General features: G+C 35.8%; 1 long non-coding RNA gene across 1 annotated transcript; it reads left to right on the forward strand.

Annotated features, from left to right (window-relative positions):
• The first annotated feature begins 15,879 nt into the window (after window positions 1-15,879).
• Window positions 15,880-16,966, forward strand: LOC133515399 (uncharacterized). Its single transcript, XR_009799018.1, has 3 exons — window positions 15,880-15,890; window positions 15,982-16,039; window positions 16,793-16,966. It is a non-coding gene; the product is annotated as an uncharacterized LOC133515399 (long non-coding RNA).
• The last annotated feature ends 704 nt before the right edge of the window (window positions 16,967-17,670 follow it).

Here is a 17,670-nt window from a genome sequence, read left to right on the forward strand (position 1 = left end):
TTCAGTAAAATTTACAGATCCAATGAAATATACGTCGTACATGGAGATTGGAGGTAGGTGGCACGATTTTATCAAAACTTTTCTAGGTCAATCAATCCGGGGGAAACATTCACAAATTGTAGGTATATATTTTGTATTCATTCAACAGTTATGTTTATATAGGTACATATAATTATATTATGTCAAGGATCCTAAGTTAATGCTAATTTTCGATAATAATTACATAATATAGGTATTATATTTCTTAATTTCTCAGAATCTATTTCTGCCCAGACGTACTTAATAGTACTTTTCTACATAATTAAAATGTCTGTATATTTATTTTGATTATTTTTCGTATTTTGCTTTTACGTATTCGGGTCTGTAAATAATTAAAAAAAGGAATTATATTGGCACATTTATTTTGTAGGTTATTTCCACATAAAAATCTGTAGTATAATAATAAAATTATGTGAATTGATTTTAAGTAATTTCTAGTGCCTGGTCAAATACAATTGAAAGACGAGCATGACGTGTAAGGCTTCTGTTAGAAAAAAAAAACATATATTATTTAAACTTACTTTTAGGGGGTGTTTTATGTTTGTACAAATGCCGTTGAGTACACAAAGAGTTGTTCGATTCGAATTGACTACAATAGTTAACTTGTGTTATTATCAAATTGGGCTTTTACGGTAAATTACAGATCTGCTCATAAATTACGCCCAGTAGAGCTCCATGTATTATTATACATAATTTTTAATGACACCATTTACTCAAATATTCCTTTCTAACAAACATTACTTAGGTACGAGTTAATAATAAAAAAAATGTGATTCTTATAACTTCTGTATTTGTATTTTGCGGAAAGCTGACAGGATAAGAAATAAGAACCAAAACCAAAATACAAGATATAATAATAAAAAGTTCAAAATTGAAATAATCTGGTCACCTGGCTAGTGGAGATGAGAAGCAATCAAATAACTGAGAGGTTCCCTAGGGGCAGCAAAAGGAGAAGCGGCCACCATTCAAGAGGAATGATTACATTTAAATTTTAAATAGAATTCATTTACTTATTTCAAGTAGGTATCATAACGTTCATAAGTAACGTTCATAATTTGAATAGTATTAACAACAAACAAACAAAAACATTACATAAATAAAATTTAAAACAAAAAGGCAACCATATTTGCCAGGTTGGTTTAACGGAGAAGAAGATGAATATGATTCAGTAATAAAAACAACCACAAAACTATCTTGTCATGTGTCTACTAATAAGGGGCTAAGTATAGGCAAAAATAAAGATTTATTTATTTATACAAGGAATTCCAACAGCTGTAAAAGATACATTTAACTTTTTATCTCTTTATTTTGGTACAAACAGTCATACAGAAGAGTGACATTAGAAAATATTACATATAATATTGACAATACAGTGCCGAAAACGTTATAGATTATAGTTATTAATTTTGTTGCAATGGACCTGAATTAACTTAACTATAAGAAGATGAAATTGAAAGAAGGACAACATTCAAGCGCTGACTACTATCCCAGTAAATGGCACCATTAAACTTAAATAAATAAATTGGTATTTTAGCTCTATAAGCCAATGAATTTGAATGTAATTGACACAAAAAATATCTACTCCGGCATAATAGTTTTCGAGACATAATGTTAATTTTCCGACGGATGGACAGACGGACATGACCAAGTTATAAGGGTTGTTTTGTTATATTTGCAAAGGAGGGAGGAGGAGAGGAAAGGAAGGTACCAACAAAAGTAAGTATCTAAACTTTTATAGAGCTATTTATAGTTTATATTATTATTAAATAATATTCCCAAGCTCTCTCTTTGAAGATCTATGGAACGAGTGCGAATGTGTGATATTGGCAAGACGGCGAAACACATTTTCCCCTCATAGAAAGCCTACTTCCATTGTCTTTGATCTAGATTTGTTAGCATAATTGAAGCTAGCGAGAAACGTGGCTATTTTCTATTTATTTAGTGCAAGTAGACATGTTTGTGTAAACATGGCGGTCTCCTTAGGGGGCAGGGGTAACACTTAGAGGAGGGAGGGGGAGGGGGGGGGGGGGTAACTAACAGCAGTTATGGCATCTTTACCTTCCTCTTGTTTACTGCAAGCTTTGAAACCAAGTTCTTGTGCTTCCCTTTGAGAGTTAGTGGTTGTATATTTTATATGCTCATATCTTTTGTGATTACATACGTAGTGAACCGGAAATACACCTAAATAATAAATCACTACCTGATCGAAGCTTGTAAAGTATTCAGTTAGGCGTTATTTCAAGGCACACGCTTTTTTAATGTTAGAGTGGAGACTACATTTATCAAATATTCCATGTTATCTATTTTAAAAAAAAAAACAGTTATGAAATAAATCAATTAAATACCTATCAAATGGTTTGCCACATAACATAACATTTTGATATTTGCTAAATATTCTAATCTTCAGTTATTAATGTTACAGAATACCACCCCTAAAGTAACTTTTGTAGTAATTAACATATTCACAGGAATAATATTTACATGAAGTAAAGAATTTGTATACGAACATGAGTTCAAGTTTCATATTTGGATTTTGGCCCAAATTCCATAACGGTTGTTCACAAAAGGCAGGCGTTTATTTTTCCTTATACCATATTTTACATCATTCCGGGCACCGAAGTGGATGAGAATCGACTTGCAAGATTAAATTACGTAAATAACGACTTTTTTACATGCAGGCGAAGTAAATACAGGACGTATATTCAACGTTTGGCCTAATTTTATGTGTAGAATGGGCTACCATGTAGTCATCGACAGCAATTCAGCTATAATTTATGAAAAGTACTAAGTACTTAAATTACCTTTTTTGCGTAATTTTGGCTTGGTTGACCTCAATATTTAAGTTTCGAATGACTACATTCCTATTCGCATTTTTTCGCAGTTATAAAAGCAACCTGTGATATGATCGTAAACAGTGAAATCTAAATTTTATTACTTACGTATATATAAAACAAGGTCGGGTAATATTGAAAAAATTACGAAAATAAAAATGAAAGAAAAATCATTTTCCTATACAGAAAGCTGAGCCGAGTCGAGCGAGATGAGGTTAGTTAAGATGAGATTTCATCCCTTTCGGGGTGAAAGGGGGGTGGAGGTTTGTAATGAGAATCAATAAAAAGTAGATTGGTTAAAAATCTACTACCGTAATCACGTTGGAAAACTCATGGAATTCTTTATCTTGTTCTCGTTTAATAAGGTCTTTATTTAAACGATGTTTTTCATGCAAGTACTGCGATAAACAGGACAGAATTCCACACAGACGATTTCGAGGGCAAAAGCTAGTACATACACTATAGTGTATAAAAACTACATTTAAATAGTTTACTAGCTAGTTTATTTTTAATGTGATAAATAATTCAGTAATAAATAGGAACCCACCCGGCGACTAAGAGACAAAAATAAAATATTCAAGCTCGCAGCGGCGGGCGGCGCGAACACACCGAGCTCTTGGAAGAAAACCGGTTAGCTTTATTTCATTTCCGTTCAATTCATTTTTTTATGAGAACCTGGCCCGTATTGAATGGAGCAGAGCTTAAGCGGTCTCAATCAATACAAAGTCAGATTGGAGGGGCAATAAGCCGGACTTATTTAGTTCGCAGAGATGGTCTAGTGTTTCGTAGAATTCACAGGAACTTGTGGAGTTGCTCAGCATTGTTTCGCATTTATAAAATAAATTTAAAAAAAATTCTTTATTTCGGACAAACAATGTATCCATAGAGTGTTAGTACAACAAGAAAATATCTTAACCTAGTGTTAGTATTTACTTATAAATAGAATTTAAACACGATGAGCTAATTTATAATATATATACCTACACAATACTTTTAATTTGCTCGGTCCAGTGCTTTAATATCGGACAATCGAACCTATTAGCAATTTCCTTTAGAATGCTGTTGGGACTACATTTCACACGACTTAGTAATGAGACTATATTTTTCCGTAATATACTCTGAAAACTATCCGTGCGAGCTGCCACAAACATACCCGATGCAGAGCACCTGCTAGGCAGCCCCATCAGCACTCTAAAGGCATTGTTGTACTGTACGCGCAAGGCGATGTAGGCTCGTTTCGTGTAGTTATACTTTATTATATTATATGACCCGATTCAAACTTTAAGATACGTAAAAATTTTCCTAAAGATAGGATATAGATTCATCAAAAGTGACGTTTTTGTTTGAGGGAAGCCCCTTTTTTGACACTGACACATTTAATCTATATCGTATCTTTATCAAATGTTTGACGTATCTTAAAGTTCGAATCGGGTCGATATTGTAAAAACGGCTGTGGTTAATTTAGAAACAATACAATACAATACAAATCCTCTTTATTGCACAACCTCAGAACAAATGTACATGGAAACACATATAATACATGAAGATAGACGTAAACAACAGGCGGCCTTATTTGATTTAAACACTGATTTTATATGTGGTGAATTTTATGTTAATTGCAATATGCACAATGCCTTCATAGCCTAGTCGTTGTGACCCTGCCTACGAAGCCGGGTTCGGATCCAGTAGTTTCAAATTACAGGTATTACTACAATGAAAAACATATGATCTATCGAGAACACATTAAAGTAATTTTCATTAAGATTAACTGCTTTTTACAATATCAACACATGTTTGAAAAACAGTAAAATCACAACATTAACGTTAACTGCTTGAACATTTCTAAGTAACTACTCAAAACAGTAAAATTTTCTGTCTTTTCGGAACAGTAAATTTTACTGTTTCATTCGATAAGCTCGTATGAAACTGTTTAAAGCATTTAACGTTAATGCAATTTACATTGTTTTAAATGTTTTTTTTTATCAGTGTAATTTAAATCTGATGACATAGTTCTGTTACACGAATAACCTATTCGTATATAAAACTAGTGAGAAAATCTAATAGTACTCATGACGTATCGTCCTCGGTTTACTCCTTAACTTTATATCGACAGACAGTCTTATTTGATAAAAAGTTGATAGCAACTTTTCCTTCCGCTGCGATAATAATCGTGGGAGAATGTTGTTTGATGCGATTGATCAATTATTTATGAACTAGTTATTCGAACGGATTTTATGTATCTATTTATGGATATGGTTTATTGTACATAAAAACAGAAACATGAGAAACCAATCAATTCCTACAATCGCTTAGCGATTATAGTATTTTATGCAACAGTTGTATAAAAGGAATACGCCACGAGCATTTTTTGACCTACTTATACAACGTTGCATACAATATTTTTCCTACGAGTCAACAAAAATACATCTTAATTTAGGTAAACAAAGCAAAAGTATATAGCCAAGACGTGCGAGCATACCTTGTTACGCGCCCAGCCCGCCCCGGGCCGCGGCCGGCCGGTCAGCGACACCTCGTAACTAATGAGGCCCTGGTACTTGCTACTTGCTAAATTGAATTTTTGGACAGTTCTCAATTTTGGCCACCGTAGCCTACGGAGACTAACAAGCAACGCTAAGCGGTCTTCGTAGTCTATGGGTGTTGCTATATTACGGGTGTCACATGCGTGTTTCTGACTTATGAAGTAATTATTTTTACTATGCAACCAAATGAATATTTTGTAAGTTGGCAGCAATGCACTTAGTTTAAAACTATTCGTTTTGGTTTTGTTAGGTTGGTAGCCATTAATCGCAGTAACGTTATAGCGATTAAAAGCACAAGAGCTTTTATGAGGAATAGACAATATAGACTTTTCTTGAAACCTTTTATGTATGTTCTTATATTCGTGTTAATGAATGCATAAATGACAGATAACAGTAGAGGAGTAGGAAAAAACAATTGTAGCCCACTTAAATCTTTATTACTTAACGCTTTAAATTAATAGAATTTATTAACGCAACTTTGGAACAAATCAAAATTATTTTTAACAAATATTTTGAATTTTGTTTTTTTTTTTTTTTATGATAATTGATAAGTGGTCACACTACTATATAGAATAGAATATAATTATTTTATTCGTAAACACAACTAAGACAAATTACATAATATAACAAAAACATAGAAAGTATAAAGTGCCACGAAGTGGCCTCTTCTCAGCATGTTGCTGGTGGCTTCCAGCGCTGATCTTCCGATGAGACATATATATAAATTATACTAACTGAAATAGATGTCATATTTTACACAAAAAGCGACAAAGCCCTCCAGTGGTGAAGGCCGGATTCATTCGAGTCGGAAGGTCGGATTTCAGTTTAGAATTTAATGAAAACTAATGTTTTTTTTTTAAATAGTTTTTAAGTATTCTCTCTAACCATAGTTTAAGCCTGTGTACTTTTTATGGCTCCTTAATCTTGGCGTAATTATATTTTCGACTAAAAGAGTACTAACTGACCGTAAAAAAGTAACAATTAAAGCCCATTATGTAAAACGACACTCGATGAATCTGTTTTTTTTTTTCAATCACGATGAATTTAATCTTCTACAGTGCTATTAGATTAGGCAAGCAGGAGCTAGTTTGGCACTTCTAATACAGTACAATCAACGATGTACGCTAACCCAAGAAAGCCGTTTTAGTGAAAAATTCGGATTACTGGAAATTAGAGCAAATCTGCAGATATTTTCATGTTTTTAAGTAGTAGATACTGTCGTATAAATAATAAGCCATACTAAAATAATAAGTTAAAAGAAAATTTGACCGTTATCCGGTGTTAAGCCACTTTTAAAAAGAAGGCAGTGTGATATTGTAAGGGTAGATAGTAAAAACAATATTTAATGTTAAAAAAAAAACTTGAATTTCTACAAGTTTAACTACTAATCTTAAATTAAAAAGTTAGTAAACTTGGACATACAATGATCACTTGTACCTCTATTTTAGTGTCGAATTACCGGTTTATCGAGATTACACTTTAATTCAATGAGTTTGTACAAAGGTGCTACGCTGTCTGTAGTAGAAGTTAGCTAGGAGAATTAGCGGCTCAAGTGATCCTCTCTATCTTCCGGCAGTTTGCACAACCGAACGCCGGATTAAAGAGCGGTAGGAATTGTTTGTGTAATTTCGCTCTCGCTCAGCGCTACCGTCACCATTACAATACTCGTACAAATTCCACAATCCGTCAGTCTCAAGAATCCGGCATAGGGGGAAAATTTTTATGTGCCGGGTTACCGAGCGCCTACTGTAGCTACCCTGAATCTGTGGCCATCTATTTGTTGTATTCCCACCTGACCGCGCCATTCATGACTACCATGAGGCAGGGACAAATGGTAATGAATGATATGTATTTATATCAATGAAAACACCTACTCCCATCTGTGCCCGGCGGGGGAAAAATGGGAATACACTATTAAATTACTCGTAGTGAACTGAGCACAGAAAGAACAAACAAAGTCTCAGATCTTACAATATCTGCAAGTTTCGTCGCTAGTTAACTAAACGCGAAATATTCAAAACTGGGCACTTTTCATTAACTTTAACTTCAAACTGGTTTGGCTAACAGTACCCCTAGTGTAAATTTATTCGACAGAGAAACTTGACGTACGCGTTTGCGTTAACTATCATTTTGTATGGGATTTTGAGTTTCCAAAACGTCCCGCTTGGCGTGCTGAAAAATGAAATGAGACTTAACGCGAACGTCACGTTTCGCTATCGAATAAATTTACAATAGAGGTACTGTATACTCTAACTTACTTACCAACTACTTTTGTGCCTCACAGAACTAATTTATAATATTAACATTTCGTTTTGTGGGCGATACAATTATTTTCCTGAGTATTTTTTAACAGTAACAATTTGTACAGTAGGCGTTCGGTATTTCAACGCTCGCCAATCCGGTACGCCCGGTAATCCGGCAATTGGCAACTGAGATGACCCTTTCTGTAATCCGGAAGTTTACAGCCGAATGCCGGATTACAGAGCGGTTGCATTTGATATGTAGAATATTTTCTATACAAAGCTTTTATTTTCCATATAAAACCATCCGGAAGCTCCAACAATCCGGCATAGAGGGAAAAAATCATGTGCCGGATTACCGAGCGCCTACTATGTTTGAAATTGTTCTAGATATCGCATTGAATTAAAATTACAGTCAATATAAGCGACATCTTTCCAATAAGCAAGAAAACTCTTGAAGATTGTGTGAGGCTCTTACTGAAGCCATTGAATAAATGCCAGCGAAGATAAAGATGCTCTTCAGAACAAACTTATCGCGAGCTTATGGAAGAGCTAAATACAATTCAAATATTTATTTTAACTATCAAGATCGCTACTCGAGGGCCCATTGTTAGGGGAAACATTACTTCGTCAGCGAAAGTCCGTTACAGAGCGAACGTTACGACAAGAAAGCGTAAAGCCATTCTGGCTTTGTTACAGACCACTTACCCATTCGAATAGTACAAAAACAGGCTAATTCTAACGTACACCGACGTCAGAATGATATTTTAATTATGTCATTTAGTTATCCTGCGTCTCGCTCCCGCCAATACATGTAAGAGCAAAATGCCTGTAAGATTTCGGGCTGAAAGGTACCTATCCAGTTTCGACGGTTCCGGGACATCCTGCTGACCCCTTCGCTTGATTAAACTACGCCTCGGAAAGCAATAAGTACATATCTAAGAATATGTAGTTTAGTATGCGTGTTAATTGTTATTGTACGGTAGTATTGTCTGTGAGTCTTAGCAAACAGCTGTCTGAAAACAAATTATTTCAATTCCGCGCGTCTGTCCAACTCAGTTGCCTTCACATTAACACTCGTACAGACGTAAACTAATCGAAAAATAATTAGCATAAATTGAATTTTAGGGGTAATGAAATGTGATGTTTACTAGATTTTCATGTAAAAGAGAACCTACAATTTGGTTAATTTCGTTTAACGCGCGTTATGCGGAGTTTGTGGTGGGTAGTCAATAAGCTCTGTATTCCTATTACTAACCGAGGTTTCTTAGGTAAACCAACTTACTTCATCCCTAGATTCATCGCAAATATGCGTAATTGGAGATCTAACTTTTGCTTTGTTTGAGACAAACTTTCGCTTACGCTAGACGCCATGGAATTAATAGCCGTAGAGATATCTGCGTATAAGGCTCTCTCCATCGTAATTTAACCGCTGCTGGTTGTTTTTTGTTTTGATAATTTGATAAAATATAAACCATTCTGGAAGCCCGCTGGATAAGCGAATACTTTAATTTATGGTTCAACAAAACAACTATGTTTTTCGAACCCTTTATTACTCTTGAACGGACAGAATTCAAGTGGAAAATCTTCCGTGTCCGAACTTAGTTTAGTAAGGCCCGGAGACCGGAGATAGGAGTTCAACGGCAAGTAACCTTTTTGATCGTTTCCAAGCCTTAAAAATGTCGTGAGTTCTCGTACAGACAGCATCAAAAGTAGTTTACCATTATCTAATCATCATCATGATTATGGTGGCCTTTTGGTGATCCAATTTTGGATGTAAGCCTCTTCTGTCGATCTTGTGCCCGATTCATACAGTCCTGGCCTCCGTGACGTCGGATGTCGTCCACCCAGCGCTGCGGTGGTCTACTGCTCCCTGGGGTGTCCGCTCTGGGCCTCCATTCAAAGACTCGTCTTGTCCAGCGACTATTTTCCATTCTTGCAATAATCTATTATCTAATAACTGAACAAAAAGTGACATGTCTCTTTATTTATTAGACGGTAGCGAATTCTTTTGAATGTAGACTTATTTCTAATTGGAAAAGTATTTGGTGAGTTGTTTCAGTTGCTAGTATTGATGCTGACTATACCCAAAGCACTTAAGAACGATTATAAATATTTGTTATGGCGTAACGTACGGTACATACGTTTGTTATCTTGTAGTAATAACTTTGGCGTGTGGGTATTTTTGGCTAGATTTTACTGATGATCGTCAGCTTGGTTTGATTGCGAACAATATAGGTAGGCAGGTATGACTATATTATTCGCAATTAAACTATCTATCAGCCGATGAAATAACTCCCCACGTCAAACAGAAATAAAATGGAGGACAGGACAAACTCAAATCCTCGACGAATTTAGGTTACTTCGGGATGCCCGGAGACCGGAGATAGGAGTTCAACGGCAAGTAACCTTTTTGATCGTTTCCAAGCCTTAAAAATGTCGTGAGTTCTCGTACATACAGCATCAAAAGTAGGGGATCAGACGCGTCAAAAGTGTTTACCATTATCTAATCATAATCATGATTATGGTGGCCTTTTGGTGATCCAATTTTGGATGTAAGCCTCTTCTGTCGAACTTGTGCCCGATTCATACAGTCCTGACTTCCGTGACGCCGGATGTCGTCCACCCAGCGCTGCGGTGGTCTACTGCTCCCTTTGGTGTCCGCTCTGGGCCTCCATTCAAAGACTCGTCTTGTCCAGCGACTATTTTCCATTCTTGCAATAATCCATTATCTAATAACTGAACAAAAAGTGACATGTCTCTTTATTTATTAGACGGTAGCGAATTCTTTTGAATGTAAACTTATTTCTAATTGGAAAAGTATTTGGTGAGTTGTTTCAGTTGCTAGTATTGATGCTGACTATACCCAAAGCACTTAAGAACGATTATAAATATTTGTTATGGCGTAACGTACGGTACATACGTTTGTTATCTTGTAGTAATAACTTTGGCGTGTGGGTATTTTTGGCTAGATTTTACTGATGATCGTCAGCTTGGTTTGATTGCGAACAATATAGGTAGGCAGGTATGACTATATTATTCGCAATTAAACTATCTATCAGCCGATGAAACAACTCCCCACGTCAAACTGAAATAAAATGGAGGACAGGACAAACTCAAATCCTCGACGAATTTAGGTTACTTCGGGATGCCTGTGGAGACACCAGGAGGAGTTAGCCGGACTTGACCATTTACATCTTGGTGGATTTAAGAACTGGAGACGTCTTGTCTGTAATATTCTGCATAAAACAGTCTGTTGATTGTTGCGGGGGCGGGGCACGTTAAATAGCCATGTCAGATAAATACCAGTCTATACAATAAATATGACCATTGGGCGAATTTTTTGACAGAGGGATAAGCTCTTAAAGGCGACTCCGGGTCCAAGATTTACATAGAATACATGTTACATACAATGGTCTAATATTACAGCATTTAAACTGGAGCTACAATTATAATACTCATCGACTCATCTAATTCATACTTTGCCGGACGGAGCCGTGGGCAGAGGCTAATATTGCCGTTTGTGGTTTAAAATCCCGCGTCACAATGCTTCGAACCGTGAAGATGAATTTGTTATAAGGATCGATGTAGCAAAGATACATTTCTCGCCCTTATTCCAATTATATAAGGTCCGGAGCTGTTAACATATCTTTGACGTCTGCTTCCATAATCGTCAAAGTCGTCTCACCATCCTAAACCTTATTACAACTAGTTAAGGTCTACTAAAAGTCAGTCATACTAGTAAGATGGGCTTTACCGTCCGGCTCGCGTCGCTGAACTGGTCACGCTTCGGCGACCTCTTTGGTGAAGACGGTTTTGTCTGTGCGGATGAATTTATCATGACGAATAAGTACCAGAAATAAATCGTTGAGAACGGTGTGGACGACAGTTTATGTAATAGGGTGAATTTGAATATTATTTGCGACGTTTTCAGCAGCAAACATTGCATCACTTTGTTCAAATATAACAAAATAAATATGTAACAGTAACAAAATAAATATGTAACAGTAAAAAAAAATATACAGTGTGTTCCTATTCCTATTGTATGTTAAACGTTTTGCGTAAAAAAAATACTTAAAAAAATGAAGTTCTTATAATCACTCAGTCGAAATTCTAAAAGTCGCCACATTATTCAGAGCTTTTCCCAGCTTTTTTTGTATCAAGATTCATCAAAAAGTTGTCGATAGTATCGCTTACTATAAAATTTTGGGGTGATATAAAACTGAAAACCTTACAACTTTAACATATTGAGTGCCGGGAACCCGCTCGGGTTCGTAATCGCGTTCCTCTACAAAGCGGGAAAACGCTGTGTTCGGCTACGAGCGTAGTGCTACGAAAACGTTGGCAGTGAATGCCAACGTTTTCGTTGTATATTTAATAGTAGAGCTTTGCACGCCTTCCACCTCGGAGCTCTGGTTATAGGCATCTAATGTAATGAAGACAGTTAAATTAGTTTAAGACTTGATCAAACACAAAATCAACACCACCGAACATTTTTGCGATATATGTTATAATAATATAAAAGTGTAATAATTTATAATATATGTAGTTATGCCGCTTTAATAGAGTTCAAGACTTCAATTAGCATCGTTAACACACAAATATTTAGACACTTGTATAAATAGCTTTTGATAAAATAAATGAATAGTTTAAAAAACACTAAAAAACACGCTTTTTGACCTTGAAACTCGATCGTGTTCAAAATCCATTACGTGACCTTTCTCACAAGTGCAAACACGATTATATGATATTCCATCATGGAATGCCAGTGCCTATCTTCCGGCTTCATCATCAGGCCTTGAAACCTAATCGTGGTCAAAGTTCATTACAAGACTATTCTAACAAATCCATTCACAGCTATGATACGATGTTCCATCATGAAGTTCCAGTTCATATCTTCCAGCTCCATCATCAGATCAGTTAGGCAGTACCATATTATTGTATTGTCATCAGAACTACATATAGCTGCCTATTTTCATGACGCTACGATCCTTGGAAGATGGTTAAATTAGTTACCTTAGATTCCATTACATAGTTACATACAGATCAACCTAATAAAAGCGTTTAAAAAAACATAAATCGTCCCGGGAAAACCTCGCCTTAAACAATAACACAGCATTAATAATACCCAGATGTGGCACACGTGCGAAACTAATAATTTAATGCCAATTAGGTGCAATATATCTCTGTACCGATTAACAATCGATTATACTGTGATTCCAGCTATAATTGTGACCCAGGGGACGCGTGGTCAAACATTGGTTAACGGTAACTGCTCCCTTGGCCAACCAGACTAGTTGACCAATATTGGGTATACATTATCCAGTTGGTTGACGACCCGGGAATTCATATTATTAATTGCAACTTAGGAACAAAGTTAATTATTTTTTATTAAGGGGCTCCCCGCGGTTTACATTGATTTTTGACAAGGTTTGAGTCGTTACCCTTATATTTGCACTATAGACAGAATTATAAGACAAACGGCTATCAGTGCTTCAATGTTTTATCTTTATTCTGGTTTTCCGGATTTCGAATATAATGAACACTTATATATTTTTTTAAATTGTCTAAAAAACACTTTTTGTAACTCGATTGTTGTGAAGGATTTTACATGTACGAAATCTGTACGAGTGTACAGATTTTTAAAGGGTCGGCAACGCGCATGTAACACCTCTGGAGTTGCAGGCGTCCATACGCTACGGTGACTGCTTACCATCAGGCGGGCCGTATGCTTGCTTGCCACCGTCGTGGTATAAAAATAAAATCTACACATTTGGGATCGTCTTTGACTTCTCTAAAGGCTGGTCAGAGATTTTAATTTTAAACTAATTAATATAAAAATTATTATAAACCAGTTTTTTGGCCTACATTTTTTTGACTTCAATGCCAAATATCTCGAAGACATTTGTCTTTGGTAAGCAGTCACCGTAGCCTATGGACGCCTGCAACTCCAGAGGTGTTACATGCGCGTTGCCGACCCTTTAAAAATCTGACTTTGAAGTAAATATGGAATACTATATTGCTTAAAGCCGTTGCTGTTAATATGATAAGCTACAAAAACATTGGAAAACTGAGGGATTCAGATCGAAGGTCATTGGCGCTAGGGAGCTCCTTAACCCATAGGCTCATTGGGTCGTTTTAAACCCACTGGAATACTTGCTCCTACTCATGAACAATAATAGAACTTCTTCCGGTTTAGACGAAATACTTACAGGTGTTGCTTATTTGCAACACTTAAGTACCCGTACCATGAGTCACTGACATTATCAAAACTGACATATACGCTACCGAGAACGTAATTTACTTTCTATACATCTCGCTCGCACTTATATGCGAGTACGAGCGAGATGCATAGAAAGTAAGTTACGTTCTCGATAGCGTTTATGTCAGTGCCGAACTGGTGGTAGCCACACAGATCTCGTAAAACCCATAATACACTCACGGACATTAACATCCGATAACTTTATAAGAAGTTATACCGGTTGGGGCCTGTAATAGAAACAAAAAATTCAACTTCAAACTAACCGACATTTGTTCAGCGACTTTTAAAAATAACTTGAGTTTTGATTTTTAGTACACTTTAGGTAAAGTAGGCTTACCTACAAGCAACGTCAATTACATTGTATTAATTTGTATAACAGTAGGAAGTCTAAAAAACTTCATAATTTTTGAAAGTTGTTGAACATAAGGGTATCGTCGTTTGAGGAGTACAATCTTTGTTTTAATTATTTGCTCGTTTTAGAGTCCCTACCTAGTAAGTATATGCAATATGATCAATTTTTATGGTAGCTGTAAAAGTACATTACAATACAAGTGCGAAAAATAGGATATTACAAACGAGGGGCTATAAATTAAAACACGACCGAAAGGAGTGTTTTAAATCGACACGAGTTGCGAATTACCTATTCGCACATGTATCGTACAACGCGACACAGTAACGTAATATGCTAATTTTCGCACTAGTGCGGTAAAGTAGCACCATATGTACTGTAAAAGTACATTACAATACAAGTGGGATATTAACAAAAGAGGGGCAATAAATTAAAACACGATCGAAAGGAGTGTTTTAAATGGACACGAGTTGCGAATTACCTATTCGCACATGTATCGTACAACATTTTACAGTATATATGTCCTTTAAATTTTCGACATAGTTACGTAATGAGCTAATTATCGCTCTAGTGCAATAAAGTAGCACCATATGTAATAAAAAAGCATTTCAACACAAAAAAAGGCCAGGAAATGGTTTCCTCTTTTTACCGCCATGAATATTCTAACATAATACTGTAATGTCACTTTATATTCGTGCAGTCCGCTGCGGCGTACAAAAGTCCGCCTCGATTAAGCCCGACTATTGGAAATGGTTTTCATTACGAAACTGGATTTATGAATTCGGTGATAAAATGCAGCTAAATGTGACAAAATAAACGGACTTTATTTTTGTTGAAAAAGATTGTGGTTCACGTTAAAGATGTATGTTTTTTTAGCTTGATTCAATTCAATGTATTTGTATCAGATATGTCTGATGTCCATAGCACCTAACAAATAAAATCTTACTTATGTTAGCTGATTTTTTTGTGACTCTATACGTGCCTTGAAAGTACAGTCAGCATCAATAGTAGCGGATGAAATAACGCGCCAAAAGTAGGTACCTGATATTCCGGATAACTTTTTCAAATATAGATTAATCTCTAAAATCCACGTTAGTTGTTACAGAATGGTAGATACTTTTGAAGCGTTGTTAGATCAGCTACTTTTGATGCTGGTTGTGCACCGTCAAGCCAAAAAGATTTGCTTTGACAAGATTGGTCCTTAGAATTCATGGATTTAAGAAGTGGAGAGCCACCAAGATTTTAGATGTACATTTTTAGGTGGGGAAGTCTATTATTTAAGCTACTAGGCAATTTGGAATCGTTTCCGTATTCATCAGGGATGCCGAATTAATTTATGGTATCACACCGACAAGATTTCTTAAGCAAAAAACCTTATAATAAGTACCTATGGAAAAATAATCCTCATCAACACAACCACTGAACCAATTTGGTTAAAATAGGATAGTTTTTAAGGAAAGAAGATAGGATAGTTTTTATCCCAAAAATTACTCCTTACTTTGGTTAATCGTGGCTGAATGCCGGGCGGGTGCGTGTGTAAAACTTGTCAAAAAAGATAATATGACGGACGGATGTCTGAAATGTCACCGTATTTAAGAACCAAGCAACTCAAAATTTAGTTTTTTCTTCGTAAGTGTGATGGAAACATTGTGTGTATAACATATTTGTGTATTTATAGTGTGATTAACCATTTTATGTAACGTCCGCTAAACTAGCACAGATCCGACGCTGACAGTGGTCACGGGCGTACTGGCGTACTGACGGTATTGCCGCGCAGGGTAACGTGTAGTAGACAAAATGATGAATTCATAATTATGAATGAAAAATTTAACGCATCGATAAAATGACAAGCAAATTCTTAAAGTTACTTAAAAGCTATCGACTGAAGTAAATTTCATATTGATATTCGTCATAGTACTTCTAAAATATCAAAAGAAACACAATTTTAAGCATATTTTCAAAGCAATAATCTATCGAGAAAATGATGAGCCATCGTGTTTCTACATAAATCGTAATTAGACCGTCCTGAATTATTTTCGAAATATTTCCCATTTATTGACTGAAAGCACGTTGAAAGTGATATTTAACCAGTAGAAATAATAACCATAAATTACGTATTTAAGAAAGTAATTGCGGCTGACGTGAATATTAAATTTGGTTTACTCAATATTTTAACAGACGGACCCTAATTATGAGTTAAACGTAAAATGTGTTTCATGTTTTTCGATAGTTTATACAGAGAATTTACAGCTTTGCTGGAGCAGTTATGTCAATCATGTAAAGTACGATGAAATTAAGTGATAAAATACTCCCTACACCTTTGTGTTTTATCAACCATTTTTAAATTGCACCCTTTTAAAATTTTATAGCACCAAATACGGATGCATTTTTCAAATTAACCATAAAATCTAACCAAATGAATGACCCGAAAAAGAATCAGGAATGATGAAATGATTGACCCGAGTATGTCCTTTAACTGCGGCCAAAAGAGAGCACTGTGAATGTCATGACGCTTTGTATGGTTGTTCCAGATCTAGAGCAGAGCCCAACTGAGGAAGTTACCTCCACCTTACAGAAAATCGCACCCAAATAACACTAGACCCTACTCGTCATAGCATAGTGTTTTTTTCCTGCCGGTGAGTAAGGTTACCAGAGAAATCATTATCTTATCTTACCTTATCTTATCCAACACCTTTGGAATTGCAGGCGTCTTAGGCTACGGAGACTGCTTACCACCAAGCGAACAGTATGCTTTTTTGCCACCGACGTAGTATAAAAAAAATCACTAGCACACATGTGCTATTACATTAAAACAAACATCTCTTTTACATGTGTAAAAGCATATCGGTTTTTATGAATTTGGGCATAAACGTCATACATAATGCTACAGAAAAGTTTCCACAACAACTTCAAAATTAATAAAAAAAAAATATACACCTATAGGTACCCAAATTGTTAATTTTTACAATGTTCATAGAAATACGTCCGTTTCCTGGAACATTTTTTCCCATTGGCTACTCTGATATGATGTCATCTATTTATGCCCTTAGACAGGTATTTATGAATAAAAGGTGTTACAGCGGAGGACCTACGATATGAGACAAACGACGGCGGTTACAACAGGGGTTCACAACCTTTGGTGGAGAAAATACGGGTTTTCTTTATTTCAAGATTTTAGAGGGGAGAGGGTGCGCCCCTCCGGCTGGGAACTTTTGGTTTGCAATAATGATGAGTAACGCGTCTCTGTGTGGAGATTCACTTTTTATTTTGTTTGCTAGGAACGTATTCTATATTGTCTCTACAAATATAATATGGTATGGAAAAGTAAATAATAAATATGTATAAATATGACGAATGTTTATGAAGAATTCAGGCTCATACCGGTAACTCTCAAATTTTATGTGTGCGG

Source organism: Cydia pomonella, chromosome 2 (genome assembly GCF_033807575.1).
Source record: "Cydia pomonella isolate Wapato2018A chromosome 2, ilCydPomo1, whole genome shotgun sequence".
Taxonomy (NCBI): domain Eukaryota; kingdom Metazoa; phylum Arthropoda; class Insecta; order Lepidoptera; family Tortricidae; genus Cydia; species Cydia pomonella.